The following is a 22,997-nucleotide window of genomic DNA, read 5'->3' as shown; positions in this document are numbered from 1 at the left end:
AGCCTGAGGGTGCTGAATCTGTGAAATTTGTTCCCACAGGCAGCTCTAAAGGCCAGGTCGTTGGGTGTATTTAAGGCCAAGTTGATAGGTTCTTCATTAGTCAGGGCATGAAAAGTTACGGAGAGAAGGCAGGAAAATGGAGTTGAAAGGGAAAATGGATCAGCCATGATGAAATGGCGTAGCAGACTCGATGGGCCAAATGGTCGAATTCTACTCATCTCTTATTATGGTCTTTGAACATTGAAACCACTAGAAAGCTACGAATCAGATGACATTTTATCCTGAAATCTCATGTGGTCTGGTTTAATAGAATTACATCTTCACAAATAATTGAATGCAAGTTATTGTTTTAATGCTTCTTTTTCCTGACTGACTGAATGCTTGACGCTGCAAAGGAACAAGAATCTGAAAATACAACAAAGCTACATATTTCAATTTGGTGATCAATTATTGTCAGCGAGAAAGGAAACAATAGCTGTTAGCTTAAAGACTGCCGGGCGCCAAGGTACGGATTTGAGGCTACAGTCTTGAGCTCCATTTGGCAGCGTGAGGAAGTAAATTATCTTTTACTAAAAGGTGGTGTCCACTTTTATCTGGCTACGAAGTTCACAGTTGCATTTTACTGGTTGAGGACAGCATGCTAGCGTAGTGGTTAGCACAACACTTCACAGTACAGGCGACCCAGGTTCAATTCCCGCCGCTGCCTGTAAGGAATTTGTATGTTCTCCCCCTGACAGTGTGGGTTTGTTCCGGGTGCTCCAGTTCCCACCCCCCCCCCCCACACAGTCCAAAGGCATACCGATTAGTAGGTTAATTGGTCATTTTAAATCGTCCCGTGCTTGGGCTAGGATTAAATTAGGGGATTTTGTTGGGCAGTGCGGCTCTTAAGTGTTGGAACGTCCTATTCCATGCTGCATCTCAATAAGTAAATAAATATGCTACATAAATCTTATTGGTGTTCTTGGTGTCTGGAGGGATTAATAAAATGTAAATTCAATTGTCCCGAAAACAGAGTGATCAGAATGTGGAATAATCCCAAGCCACTTGGTAATAGTAGACTGCCTGCTATTTCAACTATTCCAGTATTCAGACAGAGCTGATTCTACCCCCTGCTGTTACGCCAGACAATCTGGTCAAAGTCAGTGATTGTATCATCAACTGATATATCCCACTACTGCTCCCAGGCTCTGCTGGTGCCCACTCACTTTCCCACAATCTCCATTAATGATGACACCTACCCAGCTTTCATGTGCTAACACTGCTGAAAAACTCACTCTTACAGGTTGAAATGATGATAGTTATTGAGTCGAAGTCGCCACAACCCTAAATGTAGAGTGGTGCTGACTGAATATTGCAGGGAAATTGACACACAAGTAAAAACAGCAGGGGGCCAAAGTCATGCAAGTAGGTTCCAATCTTCAAGGCAGACATGGTTCTGGCCATTAATAAGACAGTCATTATTCAGAATATGACAATGGAGAGGCTAAAACTATTAGTGATATGCTGTATCATGACACATAATGTTCCTTCTTACAGGTCACTTACTCCACAGCCAACACTCTGTTCTGATTTACTGGCTGTGGACAGTATAACCAAGCTTTTCCAATATCTCTCCAATATATCTTTCACCTTTCAGATGGTTAAGTAACAGCTAGTAGAGAAGCTGTCCTGCAGTACTGACATCTGGGTTCATTCCTGACCTTGGGTGCTCTCCGTGTGGAGTTTGCATGTTCTTCCAGAACTACATGGGTTTCCTGCAACTCTACTCCATGTCGCTTGACAGGTTAGCTAGCTAGCTACTGCTCCTTGTGCCTAGAGTGTACATATTTAGTAGAAAATACAAGAATGTGCCTAGAGGAAATGGATAGTTGGTGGACAAACTTGGCAGACACAGCCTCTCATAGTCCCAGAAAAAATCCTACACAATCAGTAAAGCTCACCAGTGACTCTACCTTCTGAGGACGCAGAAGAGAGCTGGACTTTTCATATTTATACTCACATCCTTCTACAGATGCCGCATCATTGCATGGTATGGGAACTGCTCTGCAACGGACAGGAAGGCTCAACAATAGGTTGTCAAACTGTCCAACGCATCACTGGCATCAGCCTACCCGCCATCAAGGACATGCAGCACATACAGAAAGGTGGTGGAAAAGGGCCGGTAACATCATAGACTGGTTGTCCTAAGCCCACCAGGGAGGAGGCTATGTGGTATCCACAGTAGGACCACCAGACTCAAAAACAGTTACTTTCCCCAAGTAGTAAGGCCGATCAGCACTTCCACCAACTAACATACCCCTCCACATCCTCCCCCCCCACCACTATCATTTCCTGTTGGAGACACCTCATGTACAGACACTCCTGTGCCTAGTGTCACTTTAAGGACATACAATCAACGTATATAAGCTCACTGATTCTTGAGACTTTGGCAAAAACATGTCCCACTAAGAAAAATGCTAATTCCGTTGAAAATGAGTAACATTTTGTTATTTCAAATAATCAGGGTTGATCATCTGAGGGTCTTTTGCAACATTTTTTCATATGTTTGTTTTTAATTTTATAAATTATATGATTATATGACAGCCCAGTACTCACAAAATCAGTTGTCCTCAGACATTATCATTTCAATTTGATAAAAAAGTGTGAAAAAAAATCATTTAAAATATATATGCCAGATGAAAGAGTAGAGTGAAAAACCTCTTTAAAACTAAAAGCAGTGAATTTTCAACAATATTTACTCTTGTTTTGTGGTTGCTCAAAACGTGTCCCAAGTTTTTGTCAACACCATCAGATATTTATAAAAAAGCAATAAAATCAGGCAACCACATGGTCAACTATATTCCTGAGGACCCCCTTTCCACATCTGCTAAATGCAACAAGGTAAAACAAGCTCCTGTAAGTTTGCTATTTTTTTCAATAATTTTTACATATTTATTGATGTTGCTACTGTCACAATCATGATGTGTCAAAACTGTCTCCTTTGTATAGAAAGAATTATTTCAAATTATGACATAAATTTATGCATTTCAAGTAGAGGCCAGAGGCAGTTAGCAACAGAGGGAAAACAAGATGGCTGCTGTATACAACTCATGCAAGTGTGTTTGTCACCACCGTCAGACATCAACACCGTCAGATTTTCTGTCTGATGGTGTTGACAAAAACATCCAAATCATTCTCAATGGAGGCTTGAATATAATTCATGATCACCATAAGTAGTAATATGGCTTGTAATGTTTCATTAACCTCTTTATTTATAATATACATAACTTTCCCTTTTTCTTCCACACACAGGCCTACAATATTTACTTACTATATGTTTCCTCAATGACTAAAACCATAAATGAATTTAGTTGCACCATTTCATAATCATTTTATAAAACTTCACCAAATTAAACATAATTAAATTCATAGTAATTTTGCACAATTTCATAGTAATTCCATTAAATTCTGATCTTCCTTTTAAGTATTTTAGGAAGTTATGGCTAGGCAGCAGCTATCAGTGGAGGAGCGAAGGAGAAGAAACAGGGAATACCAAAAAATGCGGAGAGAGAAAATATATAGTGAGCCAGAGTTAAAGGAGGAATACCTGAGAAAGGAAAAGCAAACATGGAAGAAGGGAGTAGAGGATGGGAAGATAAAAACTGTCAGTGATTTGAATGAAAGGGAAAAGAGGAGTAAGATAAAGGCGTGGAAACATAGACAGCAAGAGTCAAGAGAGCGTAAGAGAAAGGGCCCAGAAACTCCTCCAGATAGTCCATTGGAAGATGGGAACAAACTGAAAAAGCGTTGGTGACAAGAGCAAACTAGAAATAAAAAAAAGCACAAGAATCACCAAGAAAGAAAACAGAGCAGATGCTACAGAAAAGCAAAATCTTCCATGAGATGGTTGGGAGAAGCCTTTGTAATACTCAGCTCTATCATATTGCTGAAGGTGACATGCAGACATATCATGCACTCCTTTCTCAACCACTAAAACCTGTACCAGCAACGAGGAAAATCCATCAGGTCATACCTTACGGAAACAGCATCCATTGCTGATCATTGTCATGTTTCTGCAGTGAGCCATAGATGTGCCAGTGTTTCAGCCCAACAACATTTCTGTTGACTGAAAATACACATGCCAGGCTGAGGAGAACGATAGCCCTACCACAATGGGAAAGAACAGGGGGCCTTTCGCAATGCTGATGCAGGAAATGGAGCAGGAACCCCAGAGTGACCCTAACGGGACTACAACAAATATATCTGCTGGTGTCATTAATTGTGGAGATTGGCTTGCAGTCATTTATGACCAAAATTGGTGGTTAGCAAAGGCTGTCACTGTGGATACTCATCATCAAGACATTCAAGTGGAGTTTTTCCACCCTCATGGGCCCAACATGTGCTTCCATCCAAAACCAGGGGGAACGGATATGTGCTTCGTACCAGTTGAAGATATTCTGGTCAAACTGATGGAGCCATCATCACTGGGTCGTGCAAGCAGGACGAGAGAGATATACCACCTGTCTGCTGAAGTCATGGACTTCATAGAGGAGGAGCATATTAATCGTCTCCTTCCTGATAAAGCTGACTGAACATTTTTGAAGATTTTCAAGCCCAGGAATGGATGGAATTTCTTTTTAGTTCTGGTGTGTTTTCTGATGTTTATGCTTAAACATTGCAGTTGTACTGTAGTTTTTATTTTGCTGTTTACCTTTATTATTTACAGAAGGATAAAATGTACATGACAAATTGTTATTTGTTGTACCAAATTGTTAAATAAATTTGTTAAGCAAGGAAGCATCGACTTGAATGGTGAAAAGGTTGGAACTGTTTGTTGTAATTAGGCCATTGCCACCACCGTCAGGTCTCCGTCACCACCGTCAGATAGAACTTTCTTTGTTTTAAATTAATATGCTTACAATCCCAAAACAGTTGATTTATTAAAGTAATTGTCTCTTTAAAATTAAAATTGTGTTTTTTTGTGTCCAAAATTGTTATTTTGTATATTTAACGCAAATGATAAAAGTTGCATGATGTAAGAGTTTTTATAAAGGAGTACACGTGAAATAGTATAAAAAATGAACAAAAGTGAATATTCAACATTTAACAGCATATATGTGTACCTATGGTGTAGACACAATGATTTAAAAGCTCTAAATCTATAGAAGACTAAATAAATAGGAATAATTAGCTTTTTATTGTGTCTGACTGTGTTGACAAAAAGTAAAAACACATATTTTATGAAAAAAATTACAAAATCAGGAGGTTGCACCGAAATATTGCTTGATTAACATAGAAACATAGAAAACCTACAGCACAATACAGGCCCTTCAGCCCCCAGAGTTGTGACAAACATGTCTCTACCTTAGAAATTACTAGGCTTACCTATAGCCCTCTATTTTACTAAGCTCCATGTACCTATCTTAAAAGACACTATCATATCCCCCTCCACCACCGTTGCCGGCAGCCCATTCCACACACTCACCACTCTCTGCGTAAAAAAACTTACCCCTGATATCTCCTCTGTACCTACTCCCCAGCACCTTAAACCTGTGTCCTCTTGTGGCAGCCATTTCAGCCCTGGGAAAAAGCCTCTGACTATCCACACAATCAATGCCTCTCATCATCTTATACACCTCTATCAGGTCACCTCTCATCCTCCATCGCTCCAAGGAAAAAAGGACGAGTTCACTCAAACTGTTTTCACAAGGCATGCTCCCTATTCCAGGCTGAGACCTTGTTCTATAAACATACAAGTTTAGATTTCCGAGCATTTAAAATTTTTTCTTTTCAAAATTAAAACCTGTTTTATCCAAATCCTCAAGAATCAGTGAGCTATGTTATGTATTTATATTTATTGTGATTTTTTGTTATTGTGTTCTTTATTTTACTGGTTTTCTTTTTCGTCTTGCATCAGATCTGAGTAACAATTTTATTTTGTTCTCCTTTGCACTTGTGTCCTGGAAATGACATTATACACTCTTGAAGAGCCTGAATCTGTGCTGTATCTCACTCTGGCTCTGTGACTTTAAATGCAACCCATTCAAGTAGTGCAGAAATAACGTGGCATTGATGAAGAAAACACACTCAGTCGAAATAACGCTCGCAGCCGTAGCTGCAGGACTGGGGCTGAGCTTAATTTAGAGGATGAAAATGGGACAAGGAATGCAAATGGTCAGATATTGGGTATGATGAACTGCGGCCAAGGAGAGCACAGGAATAGCCCAAGCGTAAGCTTGTGGAGAGTGAGTCTGTACAGAAGCTCTGCTCAGAAGAAATTTGATGAGGCAGGGTAATGAAGAAGACTAATGGGTACATAAAATGTGATGGACGGTGCTTTGGGAAAATTTGAGAAAGCCTGTCAAGATGGAACCAGTCAGCATAGAGTATTGTGCAGATATTGGGGGCCCATCTTTTCTAGAACAAGTGCTGGATAACTCTATTAGTATAATGTTTAACCCTCATGACACAATACCTGATAGCTGAGGACTTGCCTTTCAGTGCAACACAACAGAAAACTCCTAATATTGACATGCTGCAGTGGAACCTTAGACCGCAGTCATTGAAGGGTTGTCTTGCTGCCATGCAAACTCCAAATAGTCTCATCATAATGGATGACAATGTGTAAAGAGGCTGTCAAACCAGACAACTCGATTCACATAGGACATAGGACAAAGAACAGAGAACAAGACAAATAGTACAGGCCCTTAGGACAACTTTGTGTTGGGCACGTGGCCAAGTGGTTAAGGCGTTCATCTAGTTATCTCAAGGTCGCTAGTTCGAGCCTCAGCTGTGGCAGTGTGTTTGTGCCCTTGAGCAAGGCACTTAATCACACATTGCTCTAGTCTGTGTGAGGAGTGGTGCCCCACACAGACTTCCAATCTGTGCCTTGTAAGGCATGAAAATGCCCGACACAGGCCTCGCATGGTCTGAGTCGACGTTCCCTCCCTTAGGACCATGACACTGTGCCAACATTTTAACCTACTCTACGATTAATCTAACCCTCCCCTCCTACATAGCCCTCCATTTTTCTGTCATCCATGTGCCTACCTAAGAGTTTCTGAAATGTCCCTAATGTACCTACCTCTACCACCACCCCTGACAGCATGTTCCACACACCTAATAACCTTGTATAACAACCTGCACTTGATTTCCCCTTATACCTTCCTCCAATTACCTTAAGATTATGCTCCCTGGTATTAGCATTCTTGTCCTGGGAAAAAGTCTGTGGCTATCCACTCTACCTATGCTTCTTATCATCCAGTACACTTAAATCATGTCACCTCTTATCCTACTTTGCTCTAAAGAGAATAGCCTTAGCTCATTCAACCTATCCTCCTAAGATATGCTCACTAATTCAGGCTGCATCCTGGTAAATATTCTGCACCCTCTCTAATTGGGTGTGGCGCGTGGCCAAGTGGTTAGGGCGTTGGACTAGCGATCTGAAGGTCGTGGGTTCGAGCCTCGGCCGAGGCAGCGTGTGTGTCCTTGAGCAAGACACTTAACCACACAATGCTCCAGTCTACCCAGCTGAGAATGGGTACCGGCAAAAATGCTGGGGGTTAACCTCGCGATAGACTTGCGTCCTATCCGTGGGGCGGTGTGTCATGTACTCTCAGTCGCTTCATGCCACAGAAACCGGCATAAGCACTGGAACCAGCATAAGCACTGGCCTGATGGGCCACAAGGCTCTTGACAGACTTTAATCTTAATCTAATTGGGTAGTGGGGTGCCGATATGTCTCTACCAAAGGAGGTGTAAGGCACTCCTTCCCTCCGCTGGCCTGCAGGTCACCCTTGGGCAAGGTGTAGCACCTGCTTAGCCTCCTGATCAGGGTCACATGAAAGCCATGGGAGCAGATGGTAGATGGTCTTTTGAGCAGATGGTGCATATCACAAGTCCTGGTTATGCGACCACTCACATCATTGAAGAGTTTTGATAATGGCTGGAGTCATTATTGTAAAGGCACTGCCCAGAAGATTGCAATTAGAAAAAAGTGCCAAGAACAATCATGGTCATGGGAAGACTATGATTGCCCAAAGCATATGACATGGCACATAACAAACGAACAAACCCTCTCTATAGCTTCCACATCCTTCCTATAATGAGGTGAACAGAACTGAACACATCTGCAGATTTCATCTTGTTTGTGATTACAATGCTTCAAGTGTGGCTCAACCAGAGTTCTATACAGTTGTAGTATTACCCTGCAGCTCGTGAACTCAATCTGGATTAAATTCGATCTGCCACTTCTCAGTCACTCTGCATCCTATCAATGTCCCATTGTAACCTATGATAACGTTCTACTTTATCCATAACATCACCAACTTTCTTGTCATCTGCAGACTTACTAACCCACCTGTCTTCTTCCTTATCCATGTCACCTATGAAAATCACGAAGAGCAGGGTCCAGAACAGATCCCAGCACAACAGCACTGGTCACTGACTTCCAGGAAGAATACACTCCATCCACTACCACCTTCTGCATCACAGCTCGGAGCAAGCAGTGACTCCATGACGGACAGGTTTGCCGTCTCAATCACACTTCCCATCCCTGTCTTTCTGCCAATTCTCTCGTTTCATCCCATTGGACAGTCTGCCCACACTGTGACTACCCTGCCGAGGTGATGCAGCCAGGGCTGGGCCCTTCAGGCTCAAAACTGCTTGATGCCATTCTCCAGGAATATCAGCAACCCCGTCCTCTGCTAAAACACAGTTGTGTTCTACTGTCCAAAGTGCAGCAGCTGGAATAGCATCAGGGCAGGCAAGGGTATCAGAAGACAGGCCACTAGAAGTCTTGGCTGACACAGTGAAGCAGATAGTACAGCCATGTCCTCACAATTCCAGTGACTCAAGTTCAATCCTGCGCTGCTATGTGGAGTCTGCAGGTTTCCCTATGACCTTCAGGGGCTCCTGTTTCCTCCCATACTCCAAAGATGGACAGGTTGATAGTTTAGTTGGCCACTGTGGTGTGTGGATGAATGGTAGAATCTCGGGGAGGTGGGGGTGGGGGGGGGAGCTGATTAAAATGTGGGGAGATTAGGTTACAGGGAAAAGAAGTGGGCAGAGGAATAGTCTGTCAGCTGGCACAGACTTGTTGGGCTTTAAGGACCTTTACCCATGTCAAACAGAAATACTGTAACTTTGGATGTGTCAATTAATGCACGCAGTATGGCAAAACTTCATTTATCAACAGCCTGAAACATCTACTTTTATCTTTAATATGGTCAAGCAAATGGTCAGAAACATGGGTAACAAGCTGTGGGTGCAATGAGCTCTTCTCACCTGCACGGGGCACTGGAGAGCACTGGGTGCCAAGGATTTTAGGGCACCTGAATTAGTTAATTGTTTTTTAACAAGAGACATTAATCATTTAGAATTCCTTGTGTTTTTTCTCGAGCAACTCATTCTTAGCAGTGCAGTCTCCTGATGCTCTCTGTATAAACTTGTTAAGTTTGTTTTAATAGGCTTGGGGATTCTATGTTATTGCATTATTCAAGCGGACACGTGATTAGCTCCAGCCGTGTGGTCCGAGCTTTCAGAATGTTACATCTCGCAGTGTCACTTGGCCAAGCCACTGATATTCTGTTGGAATTCTTATGAATAAACTTTGGCTACCATCTATACATCGGAATCTGTCTTTCCTCTGCCATTGGGTTCCGACATTGCCAGTGCACATCGTGACAGTTGGACCGTTGGTAAGGGCGTAATGAGGCTGCATTCATGATGCCACACTCAGATAGGTGCAGGAAAGGTCTTCGTGGGTTTCCGTCTTCCATTATACTGCTCTTTCTTTACATAAAGGCCATCTCTGTTCCCAGTGGACCATGACAACACCATAGTGAGTACATTTGAGCTTGCTCAGGGTAATCAAGTGGAAAATAAATTGTTTCAGCTCTCCATTACTTGGATCTCCTGAAGGTGCCTCTGACCTAGCAACGGTTTGTCAATAAGCCCTCAGATCAGGGCAACAGCAGTTTGTACCATCTCCAGAAACTCACCAATACTCATTTGACAGGACCTTCCAAACCTAGGACGCTTCACCAGCTTGCAGGACAAAGGCTGCGAAAGGATTGAAGCTCCATCACCTGGAGGTGCCATCCAAGCCACATGCCATCCTGACCTGGAAACACACTACCGAGTCTTCACCCGGGAACTCTCTCCCTAACAGCATTACGGTTTGATCCACACCTCGTAGACTGAAGTAGTTCAAGAAGGCACCTTCTCAAAGGCAGTTAGAGATGAGCAATTAAACACTGGACAAGCGTGCAAAGGCCACGTCGCTTGAATGAATTATTAAAAATCGTCCTTCACTAGTGCACCATCCCATAGATTTATACCAGTTTGAAAAAAACAAATCACCTGAAGAAGCTGAAAAAAGTTAACCATAAACTGAACTGTACTTGGAGAGCACTGATTGAGGGAGTAATTCCTACTGCTGACTGCATACTCAGCCGTGTGAGATTAAGAGAAAGCACCAGCTGGTGTTCAGGGCTCCAAAATGGCTTCTCGAGGTTAAGTCAGCTCTCCTCAAGTATACTGAGCTGCCTTCTCTGTATGTTTCTCAATAATACTTCACAAAAAAGTGTGTGATTTTTTAAAACATTATTTGGAGCTCTGAGGCATTTGAAGTGCCCTAAACAAAAATGCTGTGCAACCCCAATGCACTCTGATTAATTGTATGTACAGAATAGTTAAACTCTGTTGATCTTCTTTACTTTTCAAACATTGTAAAAGGGTATGTAGTAATAGAAAAAATATTTAATACTTATAAAATGTTACAAAATAGAATAATCAAACTAAAATTACTAATTTCAAAAAAAAGTTTTGTAAATTAGCAAATTGCCATAGTTGCAATTGGCTTGGCAATTTGAACCATTTTGGATTAAAGGCTTTCATGTTACCAATTCCCTAGCCGTAGAAATTATCATACCAGGATTAACAGGACAAATGTTACAAAACAACTGAGACCTTGTTGGCAACTTCTGCCTTGTATTTTCAATTTCCTGCATTTCCCACAGACAGAAGCTAAAATGCAATTTGTAAAATTAAGATGGACATAAGAGCATCCTTAAAAAGATACAAAAATCTTTCATTTTTGTCCTGATAAACTCAAATACTGGTACACACTTTAAACAGAGAAAAAGAAGCTAAGGTACTAATGAAAACAGTGTACATCACAGTGTTTATACTTACCTTTTTAATTCAGCAGACCTTTAACTGGTGGGATGTGTATGTCAGTAACTTACATAGAAGAAACTCCTTTTTAATCCTGTACCAGCAGTGTTCCTAACTTGTGTCCACTAAAAACAAAAAAAAAAATCCCTCTTATTGAAGCAATTAACTGGAGACCAGCTCCAGTTAAATCTGCCTCTATCTCCTCTCAGACTTGATGGTGACAGCTGTTTTTATTTTAGCAGCTTGCAAGGATGCATCCGGTTATTTTTGGGTGCTGAGACCTATAGATGCTGCATCTAGTCAACTGGTTGAACTGGCAATCTATTTTTCAAGACAGGCTCATGCTGCCCTCTAAATACCTTCGGCACCTGTTAAACCAATCAAATAAGCGAGGATGTAAAACAAGTTAAAGCTATTAGGTTAAACACCTGCTTTAATTATTGATACACCTAATTCTCAGAAAGTGAACAATGCTGTACAATTTCATAACAAAGAGACTGAATGATCCACAGGATAGCTTAGCTCTAGACCCCTCAATGCAGTTGACTCATAAGTGCTCTCTGAAGTGGGTTAGCAAGCCTCTGAGTCTGGACAAACCTCACCTTGGCACCAAATCTGGATGCTGTGATATCACTCTCGAGTCCAGGTGACCTTTGTAAGTCTTTCTCACAAATATCTGGGAACTGGTTTCTAAACTGGGAGAGCTGTTCCACAAATTAGTCAAGCCTCGGTCTGATACTTAGCCATTTTGAAGTACTTCATTTCCGTTCTTGGATACAACTCGTCTCGATGACCAATTAAAGGGATGGCTTCGTAGCAGGCAGATAGAAGGAGTAGTCTTGTTGACCTCAACGTTGACTCCATCCTTCACGATGCTTCATGGTGAAAGTTTGAGCATGTGTAAAGACACATTCTCCTAATTACCACCTATGGTCCTACCTTGCCTACAGGAGGACTACAACCTTGTTGTGGTTTGAAGGCTTGCGTACCTCAATGACCCAGAGAACTATGTTGGCTGGAGTCAAAACATTATCCTTTGCCAAACAGTTCAAAGGGTAGAGGCCAGACTAAGAGTAGTCCACTGGTGCACCAAGTTCGGAGGTTCAGCACAGGGCTAACAACCTTGACTGGTAAAAACAAATTGTTATGGAAACAGCAATGAAGAATCCTTCTACATCTGGATGTGATGGCGTTCCTGAGTCTCCAATCAGTAATTGAATGACTGAAGTAAAAACCAAGAGGAAGCTACTGACATGATGAAAGAAGCCTTGAACATCGACAGAGATGGAGAACCTTCATAGATAGATAGATAGATAGATATACTTTATTGATCCCGAGGGAAATTGCTGCCCTAAATGTCAGCTGTGTAACAAGCGGTAGAGGTCCTACTTGAAAGCTTTAGAAGTATCAAGGGCACGTGTCTTCTGTCAATGTCTGTCACCATGATTGGCATGGTAGTACCAACAGGGCAAAATTGGCTGAGTATGAAGGGTGTGGCTGTGAACTTGGGTTTGAGAGATTGAGTGAGTGAATCTGCACAAGGACTAAAACCTACCCGAATATATCCTCACCAATCTCCCCGTAGCACAAGCATCTATCGTAACATTGACGGAAGTGACCTCATACAGTTTGTGCCTGCATCTGGGAGCCCTATTTGGACCCCTTGCATCATCTCCCTACTCTCTGCTAGAGTGTCTTCCTCTTCAAGAGGCATTGTGTGAGACGCTTGCTTTGCAGCCGTTCCCTGCCGCCTTTGAATGAACGATCTGGACAGGGCAGATTTCACACTGAATCATTTTCATGAAACTCTAGCACAAATGTAACACTGTGCGGGGTGGGGGAAGCACTTGAATGTAGAGATCAGTGGCCTCTGTGTGCTTATTTTTCAGACAGATTGGAACTTCTCCACTCTTATCAGTCTAGTTGCTGCTGTTAGCCGAGACACTGAAACTCAAGCAAACCATTTTAGCCAGGGTTTATCTGCTTTTCACATTACACTTTTTGTGACCTTGAGTTTTTGTAGAAAACTTATCCCGTGACTGTTCAGAGTCCTGACAAGCAATCATGTTTCCCAGTGCAAGTGAGTACAATAGACTGGTATGGAATACTTCACAAAACACCATCATTCTTATCTCTCATGACTCCATTTGATGAAAAGAACTAAAAGTACATGCATCCTGTGACTGACATTACAAACTGCACAGCAACGATTCTGAAATGGATGACATAATTTCCCAGTTAGAACTGTATCCCATTACGGATTGTTGAATGATCGTTCAATCCTAATATCTGAGAGAGCAAAATAATAATTCCTGTAGACATCATCTTCATACCATCAAGACTATTTATAAAAAGATGAAAAGTCAGGATTCTAACTCCGCTCATGAATAAATATCATAAATCTTACCTGAATTTATATTATCCGTTATGTAGCCTATAGTACCCATCTTGGAAAAAATCAACAATATTTTCACAACACTGAGTGTTTGATTTAAGCTCTTATTTCATCTAATTAGCAAAGATTGTCCAGGATTTCTTAAATTGTGTTCCAGTCAGTAGGAACTGCCTGTGTTCATAACAAATGGCTGCACTCTAATGAGTTAATATCCTTACAAGAAACCGGACTTGTGAGGCCGCTCTTCCTCTCAGTTTGCCTTCCTGAGCACACAGCCAGCAAATATATCACACATGCACACACCAGCAGTGAAATAGCCTTTGGGATAATGGAACAACACACAGAAATGAGCATAGATGGATCATACAGCAAAATCTAAAATGGCAGAAATCTTCAAGCATTGAGAGAATTTGAGCAGAATGTTATTAACTGCACACTGTACTAGACTGAAGTATAATTTTGAGAAATACAAATATTAGCAAAGCAATTCTGATATTACTCTTGTGAGAAATTGAACGTGTTGGTGTATGTTGTATATTGTGTAGCATAGGTTGAGAATGGTTAATGGCTGCATGACCCTAAAGTTCAAACAGTTTCTACCAGGCACCTGAAACTTTAGATTAAATTTCAGCCTTGAAGTCAGTTTATTTCAAATACGTAGTATTTCAAATTCAGTTCGAGACTTATTACATTTCCAACAGATACAATCGCTGGTGGAAGCGACCTAATTTTGCCCCACTCCACAATCTGATGATACAATTACTAAAGTTTCATGGAGAGGAAACTTCCAGTAGGGTATTGAGGGAAATTCTGAGTGTGGACTTTAAGTCCAAGCCATGCCTGTACTCAGAAGTATCCAGAAGGAGGCAGTAAAATCAGTTATTTCTAGCAAGACTGATGAGAAGAAAATATTCTGGGGGCTCCCAATCTGGAGTCCATGGACCCTTTGGTTAATGGTAAGGGCTATGGCATAAAAAAAGGTTGAAAACCCCTGTCCATTCCATTCCATTAAAACCCATTCCATTAAAGGAATGTTCACCCTTTGGGTAAACCCTTAAAATATTCTTCAAAGAAATACACTAGTTGTGCAAAAATTAACTTTGATATGTGTGCATTCATTACCATATAAAACTTGCCAATTAACAGATTCTGACAGTATCTATCACGTACCCTTCCTGCTATAAAGGCACAAAATGGAAAAAAAAAATCTGGTAAATTTGCTTGGGTTCTGTTGCTCAGTTATGTTGCAGCTCTGAATCAATTACTGTTCTGGAATGAATCATGGCAACCCCATTTCCTGATCACTTAACTTCACTCCAGAAATTCTACTGAGCTCACCTGATCATCTCTCCGCTTCACACCAATCTCAGTGGTTAAGGAGGTGGGACATGAAAAGACGTTATCCTCTGGCAATATTTCATTTTGTGCATTGCAGGAGATCCTGGAGCAGATTTCCATGAGAGGGCTTGAAGATAGACTTCTGAAACAACATGGTTTTCCCAGAGTAGCACTGGATTCAAATACCTGTCCATTAGGTGAATTATTGACACCTTTGGCACAGCCTGTCCCCTCACCACAATTAACTCTCCTTACAACCTTCCTTGATTTCGAACCAGCTTTGAACCTACGATCACCCATTCTGCCACTGCCTGTTTGTCTTTCTCCTTGAACTTCTTATCTTTTCTACCACCCCTCCTTGTGTGAGCTCTTGGTCTCATTCCTATCTACTGCCTTCCCATCTTCTGAACTGCAGGCCTCTGCTGCGGCTCCCCAAGCAGCTAAAGGGGTAGCACTTACCGGCCAAAGCATAGCCTGCCTGGGTCCGTGGCCACCAGCCCCTGTGTTAGAGCCGCACAAGAGAGTACAGTGCAGGGACAGGCCTGTCCATTGTTGTGCCAAACCAAATAATTTAGTAATCACATTGCCAATTAAATTAAACCCTTATGCCTACAACATGTCCATATCCTTCAATTTTCCTCACATTTACATGCCTATCTAAATGTCTCTGAGAAGTTCCTTATGTATCTGTCTCTACCACCACCCCATGCGTGTATTCCAGGCATCTACCATTCTCTGTGCAAAAAAACTTGATTCTCACATCTCCTTTGAAGTTACCCCATTCACCATATATGTATGCCCTCTGGTATTAGACATTTCAACCCTGGAAAGACATTATCTGTCTACTCTATCTATGTATCTCATAATCTTATAAATCTGTATCAGATCTCTCCTCAGCCTCAGCTTCTCCAGAAAAAAAAACAACCCAACTGTGTCCAGTTATAGCATATGCCTTCAAATCCAGGTAGCATCCTTAGTAACACATGCTTTGCTTGAATTTCCAGCATCTGCAGATTTCCTCGTGTTTAAGCATCCTTAGTAAACCTCTCCTGCACTTTCTCCAAAGCCTCAACCTCCTTCCTATAACAGGTAACCAGAACTGCATGCAATAGTTGTGGCCGAACTAGAGATTTATAAAGCTGCAACAAAAGTGTCATGGCAATTTACGTGGAGGAACCAAAAACTATGGAGATAACATTTTCCTTTAGGATTTACAAGTCTTGGGCTTTGGACAAAGCAACACACTTTCCATTTTTGTGTGATCCAATCAGAAAGTAAATCAGAAAGGGGAGACATTTTTGTCTTCATATTTGTTTCAGGAAAAACATTTCAGTAAGCCTAATGTGTATAATTACAAAAAACTCGGAAGTCAAATGGCAAACAAGAGATTCTGCAGATGCTGGAAATCCAAGCTATGCACACAAAATGCTGGAGGAACCCAGCAGACCAGGCAGCATCTATGGAAAAGAGTACAGTTGACATTTTGGGTGGAAACTAGATGCTGCCTGGCCTGCTGAGTTCCTCCAGCATTTTGTGTGAGAAGTCAAATGGCTTTTTTTTACAAAGTGCAATATTGGACAATGTTGAACCTCATTCACCTCAAAATAAAGAGCTTTCCTGACAACTTCATTTATAATCATGAGATCTTGATATACAACCATCCTCTACCGCGTTTGTCTGTCACATCCCATGACAAATAACAATTCTTTAATACATTTACTGTTCCATCCCCAAGAATCGTTATTATTTCAGTGGCAGCTTTTATAAGACTAGAAAGGCATCCAAGCCAAAGTAAGCATTATTTGGGTCCCCTCCTGTTTCTCCTGTCGTCCACTTCTCATCTCCTACCAGATTTCTTCTTCTCCAGCCCTTGACCTTTCCCACCCACCCTCCTGGTTTCACCTATCACTGTCCAGCTAGCCTCCTTCCTCCTTCCCCTCCCCCTACCTTTTTATTCTGGCATCGTTTCCCTTCCTTCTCAGTTCTCATGAAAGGACTCGGCCCAAAGCGTTGACTGCTTATTCATTTCTATGGATGCTGCCTGACCTGCTGAGTTCCTCCAGTGTTTTGCATGTGTTGATCTCAATTTCTGTACCTGCAGACTTTTGCATGTTTATGTCAGCATGAACTCCTATCCATAAACTTTCTCAGAACATTCACTTTGTCAACTGCTTAGCTCGCTTAATGCCAGAATCACGCTAAACTGGAAAAGTAATATAACACCTTGCTCATTAGTAACTTCATTTTTGTTAGAGTTAGAATAACTGATAGGTTCAAAATTAATTTGTCATCCAATAATAGCAGCATTTGAAAGAAAAAATGGCTTTATGTCATGATACAAATGTAAACCTAGTCAACAGCGGTGACTCATGTAGGGCTAGAATTCTTAATCATCTAAAAGACAGAAATGAGATTGTAATAATCAGGGAACTGAAGAAAGATGCTATCAATAGAAACAACTTTTGAAAAAGCAATAGATATTATGTTAAGGAGATAAAATTCTATTTTATGTGATAAAGTATTGCTAGGTTGATTTGGTAAATTGAGAAACTGGGAAATAGAGACTTTAATTGTAAAATAAAAATAAAAAAATTTAATGATTCTCTAAGAGTAAATAATTAAGTACAAAATAGTGTGCAAAAGTCATAGGTACAAATATACATCTAGGGTGCCTAAGATTTTTGCACAGTACTGAGTATTATGTCTTTCTAGTTACCAAATAATACATAATACTACGGAACTAATACAAAACTAAGTACTTTTTCAAACACAAGAAAGTCAGCAGATGCCGGAAATCCAAAGCAACACACACAAAACGCAGGGGGAACTCAACAAATCAGGCAGCAGCTATGGGAATAGTCGACATTTCAAGCTGAGACCTTTCTTCAGCACTGAGCAGGAAGAGGGAAAGATGCAGGAAGGGAAGGAAGAAAGCTGGAAGGTGATAGGTGACAAGCTTCTAGAAAGGACGCTGTACGTAGCTGTGGTAGCGGGTCCGGTGAGGACATGGTTGAAGAGTCAGAGGGCAGCAGAGATCACAGAGGGGGAGCAGTGAGAGCAAGTTTCACTGAAGTCCTGTTCAGGAGAAGATTTAAACTTCTTCAGGGTAGCTATCCCTCATTATTTCTGATTTCCAACCTCCTTCCTATTTCAACCAATATACAATATTGTGGAAAAGTCTTGGGTCATATGTGTGTGTATATATATATATATATGTGTGTGTGTGTGTGTGTGTGTGTGTGTGTGTGTGTGTGTGTATATATACACACACATCTAAGACTTTTGCACAGTACTGTATATGATATCAAAATATCCATTTAAAATTATAAAGAAGCAAAGTGCCATTATAATTTTTAAGTGTGTGAAAAATAAAAGCTAAAGCTTGGCAATGTCTATATTACTGCACAGTGGATTATTTATAAATAATATATCTCATTTAAAACAAACTTGCCATAATAACTAGTGCAAAAATCTTGTTAATTTATAATGAAAATAATTAAAACATGTTCATAGTTTCCTGATTTTATTTTAGTTTTCATATAACACAAAGGAACCATTTCAGATAAAATGTCCCTTTTGGATCCAATCCAAAATGGAACCTAATCTCCATAAACGAGCAGGTGCTACAGCTAAAACAGCCACCTACAGATCAGCGTTCTACTGGTAGAAGTCTTATTACATTACTAATCAAGCTTTTGAGCTGTTTAATGATATGGATTGATAACAAGTACATTCTCTTGCAATCAATACACATCAAAGTTGCTGGTGAACGCAGCAGGCCAGGCAGCATCTGTAGGAAGAGGTGCAGTCAACGTTTCAGGCCAAGACCCTTGTTAGTCCTGACGAAGAGTCTCGGCCTGAAACGTCGACTGCACCTCTTCCTACAGATGCTGCCTGGACTGCTGCGTTCACCAGCAACTTTGATGTGTGTTGCTTGAATTTCCAGCATCTGCAGAATTCCTGTTGACTGCGTTTAAATTCTCTTGCAATGCTCCTTTTTGTACAAAAGATGGCAATAGAAGAACAAAGGTGGTTTGGACTCATGACTCTAACAGTTTAGAAAGATGAGCCCTTAGAAATTGTTAGAATTGGCTGCCTTCTCCGTGGCCAGAGGTGGGTGGAATGGATTTGGGCTACAGGGAGAATGCAATCAGTCAGCTTAGATTGATTTCATGGAGAAAGAATAAAGCATTTCAACAGAACTTTTGATGATGCTCCAGACTTGCTATAACTAATGCAAGGCTGACTGCAGCTGGCCTTCCCTGGCAAGTAACTAGGGAAGACTGCTGTTGGTCCCCGATTCTCAGCCTAATTTGGCCTTCACAAGATTGAAGAACACTAGTGAGAGAGAGGATCTCATTCTAGGACAAGGGTTCCTAACCTGGGGTCCACAGTCCTTTCGCTTAAAATGGTATATAAAAAAAAGTTGGCAACCCCTTTTCTAAGAGGACAATAGATGGAGAGCAAGAATTGTGGATTCGAAGGAAGTGAGAAAGAAAGAAAAATGGGGGAAATTGAAATAATTGAAATTGAAATATCTTTATTGTCATTGCATAGTACAATTTGTAATGCACCAATACAGCGAAAATGAGTTTGCAACTCTCATACTCAACACACTTTTTGTCCCTCTTCCCTCTGGGAGAAGGCTCAGGAGCTTGAAGACTCGTACGGCCAGATTTGGGAACAGTTTCTTTCCAACTGTGATGAGACTGCTGAACGGATCCTGACCCAGATCTGGGCCGTACCCTCCAAATATCCAGACCTGCCTCTCAGTTTTTTTGCACTACCTTACTTCCCATTTTTCTATTTTCTATTTATGATTTATAACTTAAATTTTTAATATTTACTAATTTTAACTATTTTTAATATTTAATATTTGTAATCCAGGGAGTGTGAAGCGCAGAATCAAATATCGCTGTGATGATTGTACGTTCTAGTACCAATTGTTTGGCGACAATAAAGTGGAGTAAAGTATAAAACAACAAATAAAATAAATAAACAATAAATAAAATCAAGTAACCAGCCAGTACAAGCAACGTCCAGCAGTACAAAAGCACGATTCAGATGCATGACAGCCATAAAACCGGTATTAAAGTAGCAATATCACAAATTTATGGATGATGCTTGATCAATCGGTTTAGAGCAATCTTAGCTCTGGGGAAAAAGTTATTTTTCGGTCTGGAAGTGCGGGCATAGAAAATCTTATAACGTCTGCCAGATGGAAGAAGTTCAAGCAGATGATTGCATGGGTGTGTATTGTGAAAGTGGAATTTCTGGGGGCTACAACAGCAGGAAGGATGAGAAATCACCAGGGTAGGAATGTCTAGTACCAGGAGGCATGCAATGAAGGTGAGAGGGGGTAGGTTCAAAGGGGATGTGAGGGGTAAGTTTTTTACTCAGAGGGTGGTGGATCACTGGAATGCACTGTCTGGTATGGTGGTAGAGGCAAATACGTTTTAGCACTGAGAGTGGTAAGCGTAAAGGAGTTGGGGTCTTACTGTTCTGGTTAACAATGGATGGTGCAATCCTGGTCATATTACGATCGAGGAACGTGTTTGTAGACCGGATATTGAACTTTTTGCTGTTGGACTCCGGCCATATTCCACCGAGATACAACTGTGGGCGTAATGGGAGGTTGTGCCTGCATGTGGCCATCGAACTTTGCAGCTCCTCCCCTGGAGGGTCAGACACCCTGAGCCAACAGGCTGGTCCTGGACTTATTTCCATCTGGCATAGTTTGCATATTGATGTTTGATTGTTTGTGGTTTTTATATTGCTATATTTATGCTCTATTCGTGGTTGGTGCGGCTGTAACGAAACCTAATTTCCCTCGGGATCAATAAAGTATAACTATCTATCTATCTGAGGCTTTTAAAGAGACATTTATATAAGCACATGCATGTGAGGAAGACAGAGGGATATGGAGAGTGTGTAGGCAGGTGGGATTAGTTTTGGGGTTTTTTGCTTTACTTTTGAGCTGGGTCAGCACCACATTGTGGGCCAAGGGCCTGTTCCTATGCTGTACTGTTCTGTGTAAAACAGCTGAGTGGGTGAGAAAGAGGGAGCGGGTCTGTAGGTGAATAGGGAAGTGTAGGGGAGGGGACATGGAAGGACTTCAGTGGAGGGGAACGAGAGGAACTTGTTGAAGAGGGTGTGGGTTTGTGTGTTTGTGCCTATCTGTTTGTGGGTAGAATGTAGCTGCATGTGGATTGATTGTAGTGAGTAGCAAATATGTGTGAATGTACTGTATATGTGTGTGTTGTGTCTGGTCTCCCCCGTACACTTTTATTGAACCAAGACTTTGCTTTGTCAAGAGTGCTTGATAGCTGGTGTATAATGTTCACAAGACAGTAAAAAAATTCACACAGTCAACTTTTACTTCATCTCTTCACTAGGAAGAGTGCACAAACAGAAAAGATTTACACAGCATTTAGTTTCTTCAGCATCATTTGGTGACACTCAGTTCATTGGAATCTTTTTTCACACATTCAGAATAATATCTGGTACAGTACAAAAAGTGACATATAAATCAAACCTTGAAACACACACACCTCCAAGAGACAAAGAAAAGAATTGTTTGTTCAAAAGTGGAGTCTGGGTAAACTACCCAACAAGCATGGTTGATAAGCTCATAGATTGGTGTACTGCACTGAGCTGCACATATTAGCCCTTGTGGCAATATGTTCTGTGTTGTGAAAGACTTTGGGACTGATCATATTTATCTCAACCCACAGCCTCACCTGGCAGCTGCACTAACTTTTAATGGTTGTCAACTACTCTTGTGTGACATGAACCCCGTTACTGGAGAGGCACTGAAGCTAGCGGATATAGAAGTGTTCTATTCAGCAAAACAAGCAACAGGCATCATACTGGAGACACTCTTGGGAGCAGAGACCTCCCTAACCCAACATTACATGACATTTTTCCATGCTAAAGATCAAAGGTAACAGCAGGACAATGTATCTACAATGCTTCCTTTAGAATGCATATAGTTTTCAAACACATTCTTCGCACCCACACTCCAGACACCTAAAATGAATGTTAATTCCCACTGACTGGGTTGCATTCATGCACATGCAGGCTTCTGTAGTCAGATAGAAGGCCATTGTTCAAGTCTGTATTTTAAATTCAACCTACAATCCACATTCAGTTCTGAAGACTGGCTGCTAATAAAATTAGTATTTGCTAAATACCATAACTCCAGAATATAACTGAACGCTTAACATCTTTGTTTCAAGTGGATGGAGCTGCTGTTTGCAAACATTCTGAAAGCCCATTCAGTACCAATAAACATTGTGTCAGAAAAACTCAGCAGGCCAAGCAGAATCTGTGGGAGGAAAGAAATGATCAACTTTTTGTGTGGAAACCTTGCATCAGGACCCATTCAATATCACCTTTAAGCAGTTCATGGTATTTGGTAATTAGCTTATGGTAATTAAACACAATTGAATGTAATTTAAATCATGTAAAAATAAACATAACTAAAAATAAAGCCTAAAAACACATTTCACACAAACAGGAGAAAGTCTCAGACGCTGGAAATCCAAAGCAACACACTAAATGCTGGAGGAGCTCAGCAGGTCAGGCAGCATCTATAGAAAAGAGTAAAAGTCAATCTTTTGGGCTGAGATCCTTCTTCAGGACTGAGAAGGAATGAGAAGGAAGGGGGAAAATGTCTGAATAAAAAGGTGAGGGGAAGGGTCAGAGGTTACCTGGAAGGTGACAGATGAAGCCAGGACGGTGGGAAAGATCAAGGGCAGGACAAGAAAGAATCTGATAGGAGAGGGAAGTGTACAATAGAGAAAAGGAAGGAGGGAGGGGCCTGGGGGGGATCTGATAGGCAGGTGAGAAGAAGTAAAAGGTCAGAGTTTGGAATAGAGGAAAGGGGTTGGGGAATGTTTTACTGGAAGGGGGAATCGATATTCATGCCATTATGTTGGAGAGTACCCAGACAGAATATAAAGTGCACTCCTCCAGCTTAGGGGTGGCCTTATCTTGGCACAAGAGAAAGCCACGGATGTACGTGTCAGAATGGGAATGGAACAAATTATGTTTCAATTAATGAACACTATTATTATATTCAGAGGAACAGAAACAAAAGCAGCTG

At 41.2% G+C, this 22,997-nt stretch overlaps 1 protein-coding gene across 5 annotated transcripts in view; it reads right to left on the bottom strand.

The window, feature by feature from the left end:
- Positions 1–22,997, bottom strand: part of xirp2b (xin actin binding repeat containing 2b) — a 177,884-nt gene that overhangs the window by 68,187 nt on the left and 86,700 nt on the right. Inside the window, exon 1 of one of the 5 annotated variants that reach the window (XM_063052360.1) lies at positions 11,176–11,355. The exons of the other annotated variants lie outside the window; for them this stretch is intronic. The gene's annotated coding sequence lies outside the window, so the exon portion shown is untranslated. Of the gene's footprint in view, positions 1–11,175; positions 11,356–22,997 lie in introns of those variants that run through there. 5 annotated transcript variants of the gene reach the window in all.

The sequence above is a fragment of the Mobula hypostoma genome, chromosome 6 (genome assembly GCF_963921235.1).
Source record: "Mobula hypostoma chromosome 6, sMobHyp1.1, whole genome shotgun sequence".
Classification (NCBI taxonomy): Eukaryota; Metazoa; Chordata; class Chondrichthyes; order Myliobatiformes; family Myliobatidae; genus Mobula; species Mobula hypostoma.
Note: the sequence above shows the minus strand (reverse complement) of the source record. Positions and strands in the feature narration are given on the sequence as shown.